The following is a 15,966-nucleotide window of genomic DNA, read 5'->3' on the forward strand; positions in this document are numbered from 1 at the left end:
GCCGAACAGAAGGGGTCCTAGGACTGAGCCCTGGGGAACGCCACTTGTAACCGGCTTAGGGTTAGACCTAGCTCCCGCAACTCTTACCATGTGGGTTCTGTCCATGATCCCGTTAGCAGCCAATCTCGTGACGTAGGGGTTTATGTTCAGGTTGGTGAACTTGTCTATAATACCATGAGTAGGGAATGGTGTCTAAAGCCTTTGCGAGGTCTAGGTAGGCTGTGTGGACCACCTTTCCCATGTCTAAAGCCTTGAGCATGGATCTCTTTATAAGTACAGATATGGGGAAGGCGATGCTGTCTGCAGAGGAAGGTAGATCACCAGGTGTATTGCGGCAGGGTTTGAGTTAGAGGATGAGTCACAGTCTGCAGACACAGGCATCTTCTTGACTTGCTGTGAAATACTATTCAAAAAAACATTCATCAGCTCAGAAAGCATTTACTACACATTACCATTTATCCCTAAGCTGCATATGCAACATTCTCAAGAGGTGATACCTCTCTTCTTCAACCCCTGCTGTTACTGGCATTTACCTTTTATCATGCATATCATTATTTAAAGAATTTCAAATGGCATTTAGTCTAAAGCTTCAGTGATGGACACATGCTAGGCCACTGTCTGCAGACACATAGGCATCTTCTTGACTTTGCTGTCATTTTCCTGCTGTGAAATACTTTACAAAGCCCATTAAGCAGCTTATCAAGCATTTTCTACATATTACCATTTAACTAAGCTGCAAATGTAAGAATTTCCAGAGGTGTTATCTCTCCTTTAACCCCTACTGTGTTGAGTGCTTTGAAGTGAACAATAGCAAAATAATCCTCCATTCTTTACAGTTTTCTGTCTCCAGTCGAGTATTTCCACAGGAAAGACTTCTCTCACTCTCCTAACTGCCATCCTGGTATTCAACCCTTTGTGAGTCAGCTTGGCTTCATAATTGTCTATCTCTGCTATTCGGTCCTATTCAGAGTAATCTTGGCTCTATTGCTGTCTGTCTACAGGTGAGTATTTACACATGAAAGACCTCTCTCACCTTCCTAAATGGCTTTGTGGTGCCCAGTCCTTTATGATTCACGTGGGGTTGATAGTTGTGTGTTTTGGCTTTAAAAAGGGGTAAATGTGTCAAAAAATTTAAGGACAGGTTTAAACTTCAATGCATCTAAATGCTTTTTTTTTCTATCAGAACACCACCCCCTCCCATAAAGAGCGAGAGACAGATACACATATTTAGATATACCTTACTTGTAGACAAGTACCATATGTAATACGTTACAAGATATGCTTGTCAAGAAATATGTATGATATTTTTTCTAACTGCCTCTGTTTGGGTTTGCTTATTTATGAGCATGTATGTACGTATCCAATAATTGTGTGTATATCAGTATTTATGCGTTATCAAGGTGCTTACTGTAATAAATGTGTATGTGTGTGTATGTCAGTGTGTGTATGTCCAATTTTAGTAGAAAGGGCTATATAGCGCAATAGTATTAGTGAAGAATATGTGAGGTGAAAAAGTAGCAAGATGTATACGGTTGATAGGTTCATAGGTTCAAGGGTGTGTGGTTGGATCTAACCAGGCTGGAGTTGACTATTGCTGTACAGCAAGGGCCACCCCTGTTGATAATGACCCGGTGAAGATATTACTATCTCTAGTGGGGGTAGGAAAGAGTTTCTCCAGGCCATTGTAATTTAGGAATTCACGGAAATGTTGGGCAAGTCTATTGGTACATGAGGGGAAGTTGCCGCTCCCGAGTGTGACAGTGTTTGGTTGTACCCCAATATTCTCCATGGGTGCTTAGGATTTTCCCTGTAAGCTTGCTGCAATGATAGATATGGTACATATTAATTGGTGTGCTGTGGTTGCCCCCCACTTAGGAGTGTGTTGCGGCCTTGCCCTCTGTAAAATGTTTCAAATAGTGTTTTTGGTTAGTTACTTTTGCAATTGTCACTTTGGGGCTTAGGATTGTTGGTACATATGCTTTCGTCCACCAGTGGTGGAAGGGGGGTTGTTACAGGAGGGATGACTGCTGCTGCTGGGGAAAAATAATAATCTAGAAAAATGTCAGTTTGACTTAGTAAAAATACAGCCTGCATAATAGTTTCAGATCTATCTCTAAAATTGCTTCCAAGCTCCAACACCACATGCGTATGTCTTTGAGGGTCCAGTACCACATCATGCTGCCCCCAAGATGTCTGTTTTTTACAGGTGCTCACATTCTTTATAACTCCTGTATTGAAATTATGTCAAAACAATCTTTCCTATTCTAGCAGTAAAACATGTGTATGTCCTAAATTACACGGCCCCCACACAGTATGTGTATACACATCATCGGAAACACATACCTGCATGTGTTAATGTGCGTGCTGATGTGACATATGTCAGTTTAAATTGACAACATGTTACCTTCTAGAACTATGCAGTAGGCAGGCATGATAAGGGATCAGTTGTAAGATGGTGACTGCATACATATGGAATCATATCTCACTGACTTACTTTGTGAGCCTAGATAGTGATTTGGCTGTAGCGGACACATGCTTTTGACACCTGGCCATGACCCATCTACTGTTGATAATAGTTTTATGGACACATAGCCAGATTATTACTACTGAGACGTAGTGTATAACTACAGACTTTGCCTGTTGCTGGTATGTGGGTTTCTGATACTCCCTTTCAACACTGTGTGCCAACAGCTAATGATTTTCATGTGTAGGAAGGCAGCATGCATTAACTGTAAATTAAGAGACTGGATTTTTGCATTGAAAAAGCAGTGTGCCACTATAAGAATGACATTATTTGTCAGGGACATAAATGCAAAATGCTTTGTAACAGTATTCCTTTAAATTCTTTCAGTGTGGGTACTGTGATGGAACCAGATAAATGCACAGTGCAGCAAGGCATGCAGATGGAAGGTCAGTATTGTATACAGTTTGAGTTGAGCTGCTTTCTCTTTTTTACTGCTCAGACTGTAATGGTCAATGTAGTTGGTTGTTAACACCATGATCTGTGTTGGTTTAGGTGTCCCTCAGAGACCCCTCCAGGTGTGGCTATGTGGCCATTCCTATGTGCACTGGTCATCAAGAAGAGCTGTTGAAATAGGAGCCAAAAATCTGTGGCAAAGTAAGTCCAAAATGCAGGTGTCCTGGATCGGGAAAAGAGGCTTGCAGTGGGATGGTCTGCTATGCCTGCTGTGTGAGAAAATCAACAGAGGTGAAAAAACAGATATCCTAATACTGCATCTGGGAGGAAATGACCTGACCACATGGCCCCTTGTGGATCTGAAAGTGGAAATTATGAACATTTTGTGGAGACTACTTACATGGTGCCCTAATCTGCATATCGTATGGTCAGATATCATACAAAGGATGAATTGGAAGGGCGCATGTAGCATTAAGGCCATTGATAAAATTAGAAGACTGCACAATAGCTTCATGTGGGGACAGATGGAGCTGTGTAAAGGATCTGTGATTCACCATACCGCTATAAATGCTAGGTTCCCAGAGTTATACTGGTTTGACCATGTTCACCTTAGTGACAGTGGACTTGATATATTTATATGTCATTTGAGAGAGTCTGTACTATTTGCGAAAATAAAGATGCACAGTTATCCTGGTTTGTAAATAAATGTGCTGACCAATCATGCAAGAAAATGTGTTTGACTGATTAATGTATGTGTTTGTCTGTAGTGACACAAGTAGTTAGTCCATAGGTCAGTACACAGCAATGTGACATAGCCACAGGCTTGATAACATGAGTAATATAAAAAACACTGAATGTACTCTTGGGTCTGTCTCGGTTGTCATGGCTAATGTGGTGGGGGCAAGGAAAGCTCTGGTGCCAGTTGAGGGGTGAAGATCAATATGTACCATGGGTATTGCATTGACCCTACTAATAACTTTGTACTGCATGGCATGTGTTGAACATTTACTGACCAAGTGAGTGTATTGCTCCCACAAGAACAGAAATCAGTTGTATATGACCCAATTTGCCTCTGTTTTTTGTGTACCACGACTGTTGTGGATAGCACACTTACTATTTCTATCAATTTGAATATGTTTCCTGGTAAATGGTGGACTACACATCCCCTACGTTTACAGCCAGTACTCGGTGATCATCGCTTTTGTTAGGGAAATTGAACACTGGAATCAATGCATCCAGCCAACAGAGTTTCTGAATGGGCCTGTCCATTAGTAACTTGCGGCATTCAGTTGACTCCAAAATCTGTCAGGAGCTACCCTGAATGTTGCTAACCAAATGGGTTATAAGGTGGTATATGTTGTTCTGGGACTAACAGTATTAGTTACAATGTTATTAACTCTGCTTGACAGGAAAGCAATGCCGCGAATACCTAGAATGGTTGCATAGGTTAACTATAGGTGAATGTCAGAGTACAGGTAAATGTCCTGATGCATGGTTGAGTGACTGTGTTTCCCTTCTTTTTCTGCACGGTTGAATGACTGCTTCCTTCTTTTTTTTCTTTATTTTTTTTATTGTTTTTTTTTATGTTTGGCATGTACATCAGACTTCTATAACTGGCATATGACATCACTGCATGCATTTCCACCCTTATTGCCAACTCAGCCGTACATAAACTTTTGATGCTTACCATCATCTACTCTGTTCAGAAAAAGCATGGTTTGCATACCCATTTACTGTCTCTGCCAGTCCATCATAGACTTCATGAAGTTACGTTTTTGTCAAATTTAATAAATTGATTATAGCAGCAGTACAAGGATATGACTATGTCACCATCATCTTCTGAGTGGTAATCGTGCTTCAAAGTTAAAGTGATACTGTAACTATTTTTTATATTGTACTGTGCAGTCAGTACATGTATTAGCTAAATGTGAATTCAGTGTAGATGAAGTCTACTTGTCTATGGTAAAACTTGCAGAGTACGTGAAATTTTAGTCACACGTTTCATCAGCTTACACATGTCATGTATCCCTGTTCATGTTTAAAATGTGGTATGCTTCAGCAGTGATTGAAATTGGGAAATGCCATGCATCTCTGCTCTGCTACTGGATTGATGTCATGTTTCACTGGACAATGTGTTGCTTTCTGCACTTCACAGAATTATTTGGCGTGATGTTCGGGATGAATATGCACGGTCCAGTTCCTTTCAGTTTTGAACCCGAATATGCACTGGGAGAAAGAAGACCAAAACACCACAGAGATAGCAGTGGAAGCAGTGATGTAGAAGCACATGAAGAGAACACCGAGAGCATGACTTGGTGCATGTGTGAAAAGTGTGTTTTAATGAATACCCCCCGTGAATGCTACTGCTGTGTATTGTCCCATCGAGCACGTGCTAAAATTGCTCAGCTTAAACTCGCTGTTCAGCCAGTGTGCATCACTGATCACACAGACTTTGAAATGGTGTGCCTAACCCCTGTTGTACTAGAATTGATTCTGCGGTCAATGCACTACGTTACAAGGTGATCACGCAACATACAGTGGACCAATAGGTAAGGGAGAAGTGTCTAATTCAAAAGATGGTTGCTGTTACAGCACATAAATCCTCTCAGATGAAATTTACATGGGTGGTATATGTTACCTTGCACTGTATGAACATTACTTTTTAGAACAACACCAATTATGTCCGGTTTAACTTTCATAGCCAGAAGAAAGCATTGATACCTGCTTTATGGTGTGTAACTGTTTTAGCCAGAGGAAAGCATGTTGACTTCCTTTCCAGCTATTATAGGTAAATGAGTAGTTTGTGGTAACGCATTGGTAGCTTAATGTAGAAAGGTGTAAAATTGATGCTGCAGTCGAACGTTGAGGTATTAGGGTCAGGTTGGAAAACATTATCCGTTATCTTGATTCCTGTGATATTGAAGAGTTGTATGTTGGCCAATGTTTGTTGCAGGTTGCCCACACGAACATGTCATCGTCCTAAGTAGAATTGTGAAAGCGGTTTGTGATACTTGTGATGAATTCATGACGAGGTGTAAGTTGCAAAAATAGATGTTGTGATTTGACAGGTTATACTGCAGGGTGGCATACCGGGCTTATGTGCTATGGATTTTTGAAAATCGAAGACTGGGACGTGGGAATAGAGTTGTAATTCCGGCATGTGTAGTGTCACGTATACAACAAAAATTTCCTGAAGACGACAACGAATATGTCGGTTTCCTGCCTTTTGAAGGGTTTTGGGTATACCCGGAGTAACTGACATACATTGGTGTAATGGAAGTCGAATGACTATTCAGTGTCTATAACAGACACTGGAGCATTATGTTTCTCTGCTATAAGGATGTCTGAAAGTGTAACATCTCATGTGCTTGTCTATGGCAATAAAAGTTAGAATTCTTTGAAAATTGTTTGGACTTACGATTATTTGAAGCAGACTGTGTGAATAACAGATGTACTGGAAAGGTAAATATGGATTAGTCATATTTCTTGGAAATACTTACTTTGGGTGTACAGCATGTATTGCATGCAAGTAATGCATTGTAGGTAATGTGTGGTATGCTTGATGGCAGTGTACGCAACAGAGCCAATTAAGGTCCTGCCATACATCATGTCACTAACCTAGATATGGGTAATAAGCCTTATCAGGCCATGGCTCTGGGTCATGACGATACTGGTAATAGTTGAGACTGTGGACTTGCATAGCTGATGCCTTTCTAAGTACACTGCTGTATTGGGTCACCAAAGTTCACTATTGATGGGAAATGTGTCCGTGTCCATAATGTCGCATTGGAGATGACACATTCACTCTAGACATAATCCAGACCCATTTTACGGTGGAGTTGACTGTGATCTACATCTGTGAGGTAAATTGAACATTTTCAATATGTTTCTGAAGTCAGGCACAAGTCGTGACAACTGTAATATCATAGTTACATCTGTACTGGCATTGTATGATGACTCGATACTGCACTGCTGAGCATTTATCGCCCATTGACAGAAGGGGTTATGGGAGGTCGCGAAGTGTGATTGTCATCGCCTACTGTGATCTTGTCCTTGCTGTAATATGTGAATGCACACACAAGTCAATCATGGCTGACAGATCATGGATGTGAAATATTGTAGACACAATGTGTAGTACAAATGTATTACTTTCTACTTTCTACGGGCTACTGTTCAAGAGCAAGCGATATGAAGTGGTCAGGTACACACACACCCAGACTGACCAACACAAAAGAAGTACTGGTTTGTAACATTTTATGTAGACCTTGTGGCGAGTACATGGCTGGGTGTATTCCACGTACATCTTAACTTTATGTGAAGGTGTAGTCAGGGCCATTAAACTTTTTTTGTATAAATGAGCTCATCTAACAATCACTTTATATTTCTATTTACAGATAGCCATATGTTGCATTGCAGCACTGAAATATATTTTGTTTAAAGTTCTTTGATGCAGCCAATATTTAGTGTATTACAGTACATTTGTGTGGAACTTTTCATTCAATAACTGCATGGATTTATAATTATTTTTTTTTTATTAGGTTAATCAGTATTCTCCACAAGGATTTGACAGAATGCCACAGTGTTTGGCCTATGGCTGCCAGACCAGAAGAGGGCGCATGCCCGAAGGTATGTCATTCCACCGATTTCCGCGGAATGCACAACTGTGCACAGTGTGGGTGCGTCAATGTGGAACTGATGTTGGTGACATTCGAGAATTTGTTAAGGCGGAGATAGTGAGCAACCCCCCAAAGCATTACCTGTGTTTGCGTCACTTTCAAGAAGACATGTTCGAACTAGACTATCGATTTGAATTGATGCCAGATCCCATGAAACCACGTAGACCTCGTCATATATTGAAGGCCAATTCACTACCAATGCTGTTTGACTTTGTTCAAAAGCACATACGGAATACTTCGGTGCAACGTATTGATCGGAATATGCGAAGAAAGGTATGTCTGCTTTTACAGTAACAACTACTTAAAAGATGTCAGGACAGTAGTGTCCAATGACCAGTATTGAGCAATCAAGCTTAAAGACCATTAAACAATACCAGGCTTGTATATAGTCACTCTAATGGGGATGTCACTTGTGAGTTACATACTGAAGTTAATGTGAAATATCACAACATTATCTGTAGTCTAAAGTCAGGTGGAGATACAGAGAAGGTTCTTAAATATTTGATTGTATTTGTACTACATCAGTGGTGTGCACAAATAGTACTGTTGTACTTGTATTTGCGACCTAAATGGTGTGCAGAAATGTTACTGTTGTAGATGCATTTGCAAGTGCATCAATATCACTGGGTCAATTCAAGGTTACAATGTAGTATATGAAGTTGTTCTCCTGTATTTTCCAGCTTGTGGAGGACCTGCTGTCAGAACCACAGCCCGTACAAGAGCATTTGGAGGAGACAGCCAGAAGCAGTAATATGCAGGTAAATCAAATCAGTTGCATCAGGCAAAAGTACACTTGAAAGTAGCCTATGCACTCCATTTTAAAATTTTTGCAGAATGGTGTACAAGTAAGGCATTAGTACTATGCATAATTACATTGGTATTGCACTGACAGTGAGACATTTCATTAGTACATAATTGGAAAATAGATATGTCACTGAGTATGGTACAGTTGACTAACAGTTGTACATCTCGGTGAGTATCAGTTAGACCCCACACGGGTGTGGAAGTATGAGTAGTTAAATCTTAATAAGGTGTGCATTTACAGGATGGATGTTCTCATGACCCACACTTTTAAAGCAGGACAAATCAAAAGTTAAGGTGATAAGAGTGTTGTCAGTAACACTTCCCTGTAATGTCATTTTGCATGTAGAGATGACTGAAACAGGAGGGTGTGTAGGACTCTTTTTGTGTGAAGAGCTCATGCAGAAGTAATGTGTATTAGAAAGGGGATGTTGCACACTCCTGGGTACAAATTCGCACAACTTTGGAAAAAATATTGAGTATGGCCCAATTTGGTAGAAGAGGGTACATAACCAGATGGCACTGACACATTCAACAAAACTAAAGGGTCTGTATACATGAAAGGATAGTCATGCATACATCAATGTCTAACTCTTAATTCTTCTCCATTTGGCTTAACAGCAGCATGCATCAGTTTTGGAGCATTAGGATCACTGTGAGGGAACGCAGATGGACGTTACTGAGTAGAATGCCAGTGTGTACATGGAGTCAGGCATTCATCCTACTTATGTAAGTGATATGTACAAATTAGTACATCAGTGAAATAGCAGATGATATCAGTGTACAGTGATTCCTTTGGGTTGTGATTCAGTAGTGACCCTAGTCTGTTTGGGGTTTTGCAGTGTACTTTTGGATGACATCCCTTGGCACCTGGGGCCATCATTGTAGCACTTTGTCCATGGTCAGCTTGTCCAGGAAAACAGAGCACACAGTATGCAAAAATTATGAAGGGATATGGAATGGACGAGTGTAGCATAGCTGCATGTGTCTGATGTATTTACAGTACCAATTTCACAGGTGCATTTCTGTTGAAATTGTTTGGCTGGTAGGTCACAATGTCAGTCTGAGGACATGGCAGACCACTGCACGGAAGCTTAAGTAGAAATTGTAAATCGGGTGTGATATGCTACCAGAAGTGCAAGTGTTTGAATGACCACATTAGAAAGACCATGAATCCAGACATCTATTATAAGGCTTAGTGTTTGTGATGTATTTGTAAATGGCCACCACAGCACAAGCATTACAAGCATGAATGCCCCTCAAGTTATTATCACAGCACATCAGTTCATAACATGATTGTCATGATTCAGTCCGACATACCTACACTGACCTGTGTCAGTGAAAAGATTCTTTTTTAGGCATGAAAATGCTGCAAGGCTTTTTATGTACTCGGCCTTACTGTGTATGCTAATTGTAATGTATGACAATCAGTTTTGAGATATACTGCTAAGGGTGACTATACTTTGGATTCTAAACAGGTGGAGATGGAACTTGGACCAGTCTGCACAGAGGTCATTGTGGACAAGAGTGAGGTAATTATTAGCAGATTGAGAAAAACAGGTAAGTTGAAGAACAAGTCCTGTCAGACCCAAAATATGCTGACTGCAGTAAGTGTTGGAATACAGGCAAATATACCCGAAACTAGTAGTAACACATCTGAAGTAAAGTTGATCCAAAGCCATAATGTTGCTATTCAATTTCCAGAAATAGTAGTGCAAACATTTGTAGATCACAATTACAGTAAGGTGTCAAAATGCACACAGAAGAGAAATGCTTTGCAGCCCAGCACAGAAGAGGGCGTAGGTCATACTAATGTAGAGAGTGCGAGTAATCATCATTCAGTGGTACAGTCCTGCATTGAAGCAGTGTAATCATCATTCAGTGGTACAGTCCTGCATTGAAGCAGTGTAATCATCATTCAGTGGTACAGTCCTGCATTGAAGCAGTGTAATCATCATTCAGTGGTACAGTCCTGCATTGAAGCAGTGTAATCATCATTCAGTGGTACAGTCCTGCATTGAAGCAGTGTAATCATCATTCAGTGGTACAGTCCTGCATTGAAGCAGTGTAATCATCATTCAGTGGTACAGTCCTGCATTGAAGCAGTGTAATCATCATTCAGTGGTACAGTCCTGCATTGAAGCAGTGTAATCATCATTCAGTGGTACAGTCCTGCTTTGAAGCAGTGTAATCATCATTCAGTGGTACAGTCCTGCATTGAAGCAGTGTAATCATCATTCAGTGGTACAGTCCTGCATTGAAGCAGTGTAATCATCATTCAGTGGTACAGTCTTGCATTGAAGCAGTGTAATCATCATTCAGTGGTACAGTCTTGCATTGAAGCAGTGCAATCATCATTCAGTGGTACAGTCCTGCATTGAAGCAGTGTAATCATCATTCAGTGGTACAGTTTTGCATTGAAGCAGTGTAATCATCATTCAGTGGTACAGTCTTGCATTGAAGCAGTGTAATCATCATTCAGTGGTACAGTCTTGCATTGAAGCAGTGTAATCATCATTCAGTGGTACAGTCCTGCATTGAAGCAGTGTAATCATCATTCAGTGGTACAGTCCTGCATTGAAGCAGTGTAATCATCATTCAGTGGTACAGTCTTGCACTGAAGCAGTGTAATCATCATTCAGTGGTACAGTTATGCATTGAAGCAGTGTAATCATCATTCAGTGGTACAGTCCTGCATTGAAGCAGTGTAATCATCATTCAGTGGTACAGTTTTGCATTGAAGCAGTGTAATCATCATTCAGTGGTACAGTCCTGCATTGAAGCAGTGCAGGTCCAAGAAGAAAATGAGGGCAGCATGTGTAGTGACAACAGTAGTGAGGATTGTATGTCTGAAGGAAGTATAGCAAATATGGGTAATGAGAATTTGGAAGACCCAGACTGGGGAGAATCCTCAATAAACATGTCTCATTCTGAGGCAGATGATTCATTTCAGGAATTGTCAGAAGAGGAAGACATTGTTGGACAAAAAAATTCATTGATTTTGAGGCATGCCTCGATAACTTGTTGATGAAACTTATATGTCCGGTGTGCAGGGCAGCAGCTTGTGAAATTGAGAAGAAGACCATACTTGGAACTTTTGTTTGTATTAAAGTGTCCTGATTTAATGGACATGAAATTCTAAGCTGGGAAAGCCAACCACTGCTTGGTCGAATGCCAGCAGGCAACCTAATGAGTGCCACTGCAGTACTGTTCAGTGGTAGTACTTACGCACACATATCAAGGTTTTGTGCCTACCTAGGTGTAGAATTCATTGGAAAGATAGCATACTATGACATACAGAGTTAATATCTTTTCCCAGTTGTGCAATTCCATTGGCATGAGCAGCAGAAGGGGCTGGTGAAGGACATTGAAGGGAGACTGATAAGGTTAGGTGGTGATGGATGCTGTGACAGTCCCGGATTTTCCGCTAAGTACTTTAGCTTGTGTATGATGGATTTAGACACAGGATACATACTAGATTTTGCTGTGGAGCAGGTCTGTGAAGGGATGGCACCAGTGGGACTTGAGAAGATAGGTTTTAAGAGGTGCATGAGAAAAATAATTAGTAAGGGTGTGAGTATCGGAGTAGTAGCAACAGACAGGCATCGGGGTATAGCATCACTAATGCATAGTCAATTTACTGACATAGATCATCAGTTTGACATTTGGCACATGTGCAAAAGCATTCGAAAAAAATTTATGTTGGCTGCCAAACCAAAAGGACAGGAGGATTTACTGCCATGTTGTCGTAGTATTTGTAATCACTTGTGGTGGTGTACAGCAACGTGTGAGGGTGATCCAGTATTACTTATGTAAAAATGGTTGTCCCTGTCATGTCATGCGATTGACCAACACAGCTGGGGGGGGGTGCAACAAAATATGTGAAATGTCCACATGAGGTACCAGTCCCTCATGGGACTGATAAGAAATGGCTAGGAAGGAGGGGAGTGCCACAGTGCACTGCATAAGATTGTAAGTAACACATTGTTTATAAAATATCTGAAGCAGACGACAAAGTTTTGTCATACTGGCAATCTGGAGGCAGGGCCGGCCTTAGCTGATATGGCGCTCTAGGCGAAGTAGCGCTCTGGCGCCCATTAAGCCGCACCCACACCATACTCATGAAACACCCCTATGAGCCATGCTCACAGGTAGGTCACTCCCCAAAAAAGTCACTCCAGTCATTCACTCCCCAAGAAAGCCAATCCAGTCATTTACTTTAATTATTTAAATGCATAGAAGAAAGGATACCTTGTAATGTAGTTTAAACTGCAAGTGAAGGTGGAAATTTCCTTTAATAAACCTGCTTTAATCTGAATTTCCTTTGATAAATCTACTTTAATCTGTTTCTCCTTCACAAATACTTTACTATAAATGTCATCTCTTCAGAAAATAGAAGCCCATGTGCCTTGGTTCTCTGGGGTAGGCGAGCAAGCCTTACAGCTCAGTAAAAGTAGAATAGCAACTTCTCTCCTCCCTGTGTACAGAAGCTTAAGATAGAATAGCACAAACACAGATAGCCATTTGCTAAACAATACAATCTCACAATGAAAACAGGTTTAGCATGAACGGTAAAATTCTCTGCCTCTGAAAATGCATCTGGTCAGTGGAGGATTAAGTTTACATTTGGGCTGTTTTCAAAACAGACTCCTTGCACACATTTTTATGGCCATGCATACATGTATTTGTTCTTTGATTCAACTTCCTGATTGCATTAAATTATATTCCTTATGTAATACAGAACCACTTGTTATAATGTATTTTAAATTTGTAGTTTTAAACATTCTTTTACTAAGCAAAGAAACAAAAATATATAAACCAATAATGACAAAACTACCCATTTCAGAAAATTTCAACCATAAAAGGCTACTCAGACTTCTGTCATTACAATCCACCAATATCACTCAATACAAACAATCTCTGCAGAAGAGAAATCATCTGAACAATTCCACATTAAAGACATCTGTAACTAATGAAGAGATTGCCACTGACAAACAACTTTACATCTCAATGTTAAATTTACAAATTCAGTGCCTGTTGCCCTTGAAGAATTAATTGCCTATGTTACATTAAAAAAATGGTAAACTGGTAATATTGCAATATGAAATGACTAAAACTGACAAGTTCATAGTTGCTAGGCATCTCATACAAAGGAGGACATACTCAGGAGTGCAGAACCCCTATCTCCCTTTAGAATGCACCAAATAATCAGAAATTGAAAGGGCACTGCAATGTTAGTTCTCCATCTACATGGTGTGGGAGTAGAATCCACAGCCTTCTGCACCAAAGACAATGATGCTACTAACACTGCTTTGAAATTCTACAACACAGTGTATCATTTGATAAACAAAACAGTTAGTTTTACACTGAAAACTGACTTAGTGCGAGAATCAGAAAACGTTCTTCATTTAAAGCTCACAATTTCATGAAAATGAACTAAAACTCATAATCCCTTGAAAATGCACTGAATCTCTTAATATCCTAAAAATGCACTGAAACTCAAACTCATTTCTGTCAGCAGTCTGGTAGTTGGTGTTGGTGTAGAGCAGTGGTTCCCAAACCTTCATGGACCTAGACACACTTCTGAAAACAGTAATTTTTCACAACCCACTACTCAGGTCAGCATGCGTGCATGTGAAGCACTCATGGTCCTCCTTAAAGGAGGAGTCACTACCACCAGTGAACATTTCTTCTGGATTTAAAGGGGCCATGTATTTCTTCAGGATTTAAAGGGGCCATGTAAACTATTCTCATACTTTAAATTATTAGCATAGCCAGATTATAGTCAAATGGGGCCCTAGGCAGTGAAATAGATTGCGCCCCCCTAAGTAGCCCCTCTTGTAGCTGTCTCCTCCCCAGCCATACCAGTGTTCCATTACTTGGCTATTTCTCCCTAGTTACCATGAACACTGTTCAAACCTATCAGTGTGTATACTGTTTTCTTATTTACTTCTGCAATGATTACAGATATTGAAATAAAATGCACAAACACCAATAGCCATTTGCTAAACAATACAGCCTGACAACAAAAAAAACTTCGCATGAACAGTAAACTTCTCTGCAACTGAAACTCACATTCATTGAAAGAGCATAAAAACCTGCATTCAAATAAAATGCACATGACCAGTGGAGAGGGCTATTTTCAAACCATAGGTCCCTTGGACACGTTTTTATGGCCATGCATACATGTATGTGTTCTTTGATTCATCTTCCTGATTGTATTAAATTATATTCCTTGTATAACACAACACCACTTGTTAGTATGTTTTCTACATTTATAGTTTTGAACATTTTTCCAGTAAGCAATGGAACAAAATGTATAACCCAATAATGACAAACTACCCACTTCAGAACATTTTAACAATATACATACACACACACATACATACGGTACATTACACTATCCTTGCTTACACAATGCATTGTGCTTGTTCACTGGAATGTATATATACACAGTTTTTTCTATGCAATTAGTCTGAACTATTATGCTACTGCTTACATTTCTATATTTTTGTTTGTGAAATGGTTTGTATTTCACCCAGGCTGAAACTGCTCAGTACTGCACTACCTCAGTAAACAAATATAAATAAATACATTTCAATAAAGAACTACTGTCAGCACTTAAAAATGTTGCTCAATAATTCTGGGCTGTTCTATTCGCTTACAACTTGTATTTTCTTGCATGAAACAAAGTTGTGGTTGAAAAAAGGCTATCACAGTTCAATCTACTTAACTAATTCAACTCCAAAAAGTAACATCTACAAAGACAATGTGACTTAAGCATTACCCATTTCTTACCAGTGTCTGATTCTACAGTATTCCCTTGTGGCTTTCAAAGACCCTGCATTATTTCTTTCTGGTATTAGTCATTATATGTTACATTATACATATACTATTTGGTTAAAATAAGTCAATAAATAGGGAATAGCACAATTTACAACTTCAAAAAAGTAATCAGATCAGTAATACTTGCCACAAATAACTGTCCAGTCATTTTTTTTTTTATAAAGTGTGAACTGTCAGAAATAACTAAATTCACACCATTGGCAGAAATAAGTCTCACTTGCAGACTCACAAACAAACACCACAGATGGCCATCAGGTGATCAACTACAGCAAGTTCACCCAAACCATGAGATGCACCCAAAATTGTACATAAAGATCTGGAGATTACTAAAAGACCAAATATTTGCAGTAAATGATTCCACATTATTGATATTCCTTAGTTACAAACCCATCTCCAACAGTAATATTATTTCACGATTATTAACAGAACCATATATGCAATCTACAAATAGAATGACTGCAAGTCAATTTAAATGACAAGATTTAAAACAAAACTCTTTCAAAGCCTCCACTTTTACTATACGGTCTAGCTTCCAAAATGCCTTGACTGTTCATGCTACTCAAAGATTCCTCCTTTGCCAAACTATCTTATGCCTGGTGAAGACAAGCATTAACTTAATAAGTCACCCTTTCTGTTGTTTATATTACCTGCCAGGCCCTACAGAAAATGTTGGCAAAAGCATCTGCTTTAATCCCTACTTACTGGCCTCATAGACTGACCCTGCAA

The sequence above is a fragment of the Protopterus annectens genome, chromosome 1.part0, assembly GCF_019279795.1.
Source record: "Protopterus annectens isolate FY-2018-M chromosome 1.part0, PAN1.0, whole genome shotgun sequence".
Classification (NCBI taxonomy): domain Eukaryota; kingdom Metazoa; phylum Chordata; order Ceratodontiformes; family Protopteridae; genus Protopterus; species Protopterus annectens.